Here is a 6,101-nt window from a genome sequence, read left to right on the forward strand (position 1 = left end):
TGTAATGCCAAGGGTAATGAAAGGTGTTTGCCAAGGGTAAGGGAATAGAGCATGTTTTTCAGACTTTAGTTTGAACTCAGTGGGCCATAGTCAGTCCTTTTAAAGGCGAAGAATAAAAAAAAAAGAATAGAATAGACTACATCAGAACATAAATGTAGTAAGGGTAAGGACTCTTGTATTTGTGTGTATGTGTGTGTGTGTGTGCGCGCGCGCATACATGTACGTGCACATGTCTGTATGTGAGTGACAAGATTGGGGGGGTGGGGAGGGAGACAGTATAGGCTGGGGTAACATAAAATATGTCTCTCACTGTTAGTATTTTCAAATTTTGAAACATACTGAAGCAGATAATATCTGCTCCATTTAGAAACATTCAAATTTAAAACAAAATCAATAAAACCCTGCTCTAGCCAAAGAAAATACATATGCAGGTGTAATTCAGTCTAGATGCAACAAATATGTGATTCCAAGTATGTACAACACTAATTTATTTTCTATTTAAAGATTATCAGGAATGGATATTTTAGAATTGAAATATTTACACTGAATTTACCAGTGCTTATTAAAGTTCCAGTACATCCTGAACGTACTGAAGTGATTATAGATATTACTAGGTCATCCTCATTTACTTTGCTCCATTTCTCACTTCTCCCTGAGTAGTTTATATGCATTTACATATAAAATTCAAAATCTTGTCATTAGGTAACAAATTGATAATGTCATATAAAAAATGCTATCTTGTGACATCAGAATTTTTTAAAACTACTTTAAAAGCAAGGTAACCATAAAATAATGTGTTAATATATGTTCAATGAAAGATTATTTACCAAAACTTTCTGATCTCCTGAATTCTGTCTTCTTGGTGAATACATTGTATTCTTGCTATGTAAAAGTAAATATCTTCTTTTTCATTTGATGAAAAAAAGTATACATTCAAAACATGTATCTTGGTGTACCTTGGTGGCTGAGTTGGTTAAGTGTCTGGGTCTTGATTTTGGCTAAGGTCATGACCTCATGGTTCATGAGACTGTGCCACATTGGGCTCTGTGCTGACAGCATGGAACCTGTCCAGGATTCTCTCTCTCTCTCGCTCTCCCTCTCTCTCTCTCTCTCTTTCAAAAATAAATAAATAAACTTTAAAAAAGATAGTTTTAAAATATGTATCTGAAATAATTTTTTGAACATAAAAAACTATAAATTCCCAAACTAAGCTTTCATAAGCATTATAATTGATGGCTGTTACGCGAGATAACATTCTAAATCAAATATTCAGAAAATCTGATAAAATAAAAATTAGTTCACACTACAAAACTCAAAAATGTAATCTGTGTATCTTCTCCCTTACAAAAGGAGAAGACACTTGTGATCTAGAAAGGAAATATACTATTTTAACTTTTGTTTTATTATAAAACTTAAAACCGTAGAAAAAAACCAATCAACTTAAAAAACCGGACTGCCTATCAAAGCATTTATTACTTTGTCATGATAATTAAACTGTTGCCTTCTTATTTGATAGAGTCAGCTCCCTCATTTATAATTTGCAAACTATATTGCTCCATTGTTACATTTGTACACAAACACTTTTAAACATAAATACCAAATTCAGGAGAATAGGAATAAGATAGATTAATGTAGAAGCCAAGAACACGGAAGAAAAGACCAGTTATTTTTCAAGTGATCATCTGAACTCCTACTCTGGCCTTTCACTGTGTTATAGGAGCCCACATTTCGCATGCCGCTCGGTCTACAATGTCTTCCTGTGCAATTCTGAAACAATCAAAACATATTTGCATGAAATGCATCCTGCCACCATCACTTTGGGCTTCATTTGGGAACAATTTGGAAACAGCAGTCTGGATCATCTGGATATTTAGAGGAAAGTTTTGGTGGATGTTTGCTTGGACTGGTGGCTTTCTCTCTCTTTAACTGTTCTGTATTTTTTACATTCATTCTTTGGTGCTAGGGGTTCCTCGAACGATGAAGTTATTTTGCTAAACTCTTGTTAACAATAATTCTGTTCCATCTGACTGAGGCATGTTTTCATAGGGTTTTATTTCTTTAGAACATATAAGAAGACTCTTTTCCAGTCCTGCTAATGGCTCTAACTTCTGCCATAGCCTGTTGCTTCCACTCCACATTTTTTCTCTCCATGCTCCTTCCTTCATGACCTTCTCTTCCTCCTTCACAGCCTCTTCTCCCTCCACATCAAGTTCATCTTTTAATCTCATTAGAGTCAGAGGGAGTTCTGGGTGTTTGGAGGGGTAATTTCTCTACCATTCCAGTTCTTAATTTGGACTTGTTTCCTTCTTTCATGGCACCAAAGACAACCAGTATAACTAACTTACGTTCTTTCTTTCTTTCTTTCTTTCTTTCTTTCTTTCTTTCTTTCTTTCTTTTTAATTTTTTTTCTATATCTCCAATGTGATTTCCAGTTTTTTTGTTTTGTTTTGGTTTGTTTTTTTGTTTGTTTGTTTTTTTTTAGTTCTGGTATTTCTGTGGGCTTTACAGTTTTTATCAGCCCTTTACGTCTGTCCTTGTTTCCTCAGTCGCAAGTCCTTGAGTAGTCTCTTCTGTGACACACCATCTAATGCACTCTTTGATTTTGTTTGTGACGTGAAAGCATCTAAAACATCTGGAGATGGTGACTCTGACAGAGCTTTCCTTGAGGCCTTTAGCCTCTCAGAGATTTTAGAGAATTGTTTTTCCCTATCATTTAACTTTGCAACAAATGGCTAAAAGGTCTCTGACTTCTTGTAGAATTTTCAGCCTTCTTCATTTGGTTCAGAGGCTTCTTCTCAACCAGGTCAGTCAGATCAAGGAAGCTGTCATCATCATTACCATAAGAATCTTTGTCTTCCCAGTTTTTGGTTTTCTTTTTCCAAATGATCTGCCTCCTGACTCAGCAGGAGTCTCAAAGTGCATAGGATCCAACAAGCTTCCAGTGAACACTATCATTATGTCTTTTTTCTATCCTGAGCCGATGGCTTCAGCCTTCAGTTGTTTTTTGGTTGAATATAATTTTACTCCAGAGAGAGAGAGAGAGAGAGAGAGAGAGAGAGAGAGAGAGAGAGAGAAGTGCTGTGTCCCTGTTCATCATCAGATTCATACTCTAATTTTTCTCCTTCTAAGTTAAAAAAAGGAAAACTCCTCTTTTAGATCCTTTATATAAAAGATGCCTCTTTCTTGCTGAAATTTGGAGGCAATGGGTTCTTTCTATTCAACTTTTAGCTTCTACAGCATCTGTTTTTATTTCCCAGATTCCACCTATCTCATCTTTACCAGCATTTCTTTTCCTTCCAGTAAAATCCATTTCCTCTTCTTCATCTGGGTCTTCTAACATCTTCTCCAACATCCTTTGTAGCTGCTTGCCCAGTTTCTCCAATGGTCTTACTACTCACTTGAATCCTGTCCCTGTCTCTGTCTTCCTCTTATCCCTGCAGAATAAACAGCTGGTGCTACTTCCAAAGCTCAGAACATGCTCCACATGGACCAGACAATGGATGTGCTGTGGCATTTAGACTTTTTTGAGAACAATGCCATCTCTGGGTGCATCCCAGAACAATAGAGAGAAGACAGGTCCCTGGTGATAGCGTTGCATCCGAGAGCTGGATGGCTTGTGTGCAACATGACAGTGTCTGAAGGTACTGGAAGGTGCTCTGGAAAGTATGTTGCAACTAGGCAGTGGCCTTGGAAAGGCAGAAACTCAGCCCTTCAGCCTGCTTGTGCCATGGATGGTACTGCTCTTCAAAGTCCATGGGCTGCAGTGGCCGTGACCAGGCTTCCACGGGAAGAAACTGTTGTGGGTAGGGGGACATGGCTCCTCCTCCTGTGGGGACCTAGGAATGGGGTCCAACTGTGCCATGGGTCTTTCCTTCTTTATTTCCCCAAGGTTTGAAGAATTGGCTGGCCTTTCCTCACGTCATGAGGGGCACTAGCAGGTCTGGCTTCTTGAAGTCACCATGGAATGCTTTGACACTAGGGACTCTGACAGAAAAGAGGGATCACTACTGATCTTTGATTCACTGTTTCTCTTAAAAACAGTGGAGACAATAACAATCTACATTAATGTTTTAAGGAAAGATTTGAATAAGGCATGTATTTGGGCCTTACTATGGAGCAAGGAGCTATGAGGCAGAAAAATGATTATATATTCCATATTAATATTTTTGTACAGGTGAGGTTAATTACATTTAATACAAAATGTGACCGTAAAAACTTTAAGGTTTAAACTTGATATGTGAAAGTTAGAAGTTCAACCTGTCCATTTACATTGTTGGTGGAAGGAGGTGAGTTCTGTCCCCAGCTCACATGTCAGAAACTAATAGGAGACCATTTCTTAAGTAAAAATGTTTTGAGTTTATGTGATTTATTATCTTATGAGTGGGGGAAATCTAACTATGGGGTTTTGGTAGCAGCATTAGGCTTCAACTCACTCTGATGGCTGTTCAAAACTTAAACTCATTTTAAGTTGTCAGCCAGATATTTTACAATCCATGAGAATTCACAAGCAGAGATGCTAAGCAGATTTACCCTGGACCTGGTCAGGATCTGGCTCACACTTCCTCTTGCTCAGTAACACTCTTTGACACCCACCTCCAAATGACGCAGACTTGTCACATTCAAAGGTCAGAGCCTGTGAGCCTCCAGGAACAGTGGGTGAGTGAAGAACAGTCCCTCATATGAGGTCCCTGGATGATTGACAGCAGGCTGCTCTGGACTGCTATATGCCTGCAAGAGTGTGTCCATGGCTACGTGTGCTGGGGTGGTTTTAGGGAGCCCTGAAAGCCCCCACCCACTTCTGAGGTTGCAAGACTCAACCAGAAGGCCAGGAATCTCATCTCTGCTCAACAATGTGCTATTAGTTTCAGGTGTATACCATTGCAATTTGAGCTTTATGTATATTATGAAATGATTCCCTTTAGTTATCATCTATCACCGTACAAAGTGATCACAATATTATTGACTGTACTTTCTGTGCTGCACATTACATTTCCATGACTTCTTTATTTTGTAGCTAGGAGTTTGTATCTCTTCTCCTCTTTACCTATGTTGTCTGCCCTCCATTCTCTTGCTGCTCTGGGAACCACCAGTTTGTCTGCTGTGTCAATGAATCTGTTTTGTTTTGTTTGTTCGTTTTTTTTTTTTTTTTTAGATTCCATATATGAGGGAAATCACACAGCATTTATTTCACTCAGCATAATGACTTATAGGTCCAATGGAGTTGTTGCAAATGGCAAGATTTTATTCTTTTTTGTGGCTGGGTCCATTTTATATATATAACATATTTTTTATCCTTAATCTGTCAATGGACATAGATTACTTCAGTATGTTGGCTACTGTAAGTAATACTGCAATGAATATAAAGTTGTATATATATTTTCAAATTGGTGTTTTTATTTTCTTTGGGTAAATAATACCCAGAAGTTAATTTACTTAATCTTAATGGCAGCTCTTTTTTAGGAACCTCCATTCTATTTCTATAGTGGCTGCACAAATTTACATTCCCACCAACAGTGTATGAGAGTTCCCTTTTCTCCACATCCCACTGATGCTTGTCATTTCTTGCCTTTTGGTAACAGCCAATCTGACAGCTTTGAGGTAATATCTCGTTATGGGTTTTGGTTTGCACTTCCCTGATGATTAGTGATATTGAACTTTTTTTCATGTACCTGTTGGCCATCTTCACATCTCTTTAACTTCTTTGACCATTTCTTAATCAGCTTTTTTTTAAAATAGTAAGTGGGGGAGGCTCTTTGTGTATTTGGGATATCTACTCTATTGGATGTATGATTTGCAAATATTCACTCCCATTCAGTAAGTTGCCTTTACATTTTGTTGATGGTTTCCTTTACTGTGCAAAAACTTTTAGTTTGATATAATCCTATTTGTTTATTTTAGCTTTTGTTGTCATTGTCTGAGGAGACTGGTTCAAGAAACTATTGCTATGACCAATGTCAAAGAGCTTACTGCCTATGTTTTCTTCTAGTAGTTTTATGGTTTTAAGTCTTAGATTTAACTCTTTAAGACATTTTTAATCTCTTTCTTTCTTTCTTTCTTTCTTTCTTTCTTTCTTTCTCTCGAGAGTGAGCACAAAATGGGGA

General features: G+C 37.6%; 1 pseudogene; it reads right to left on the reverse strand.

Annotated features, from left to right (window-relative positions):
- Positions 1–1,824: 1,824 nt before the first annotated feature.
- On the reverse strand, positions 1,825–3,862 carry LOC125925817 (kanadaptin-like; annotated as a pseudogene).
- Positions 3,863–6,101: the final 2,239 nt, after the last annotated feature.

Source organism: Panthera uncia, chromosome F1 (assembly GCF_023721935.1).
Source record: "Panthera uncia isolate 11264 chromosome F1, Puncia_PCG_1.0, whole genome shotgun sequence".
NCBI classification, from domain to species: Eukaryota; Metazoa; Chordata; class Mammalia; order Carnivora; family Felidae; genus Panthera; species Panthera uncia.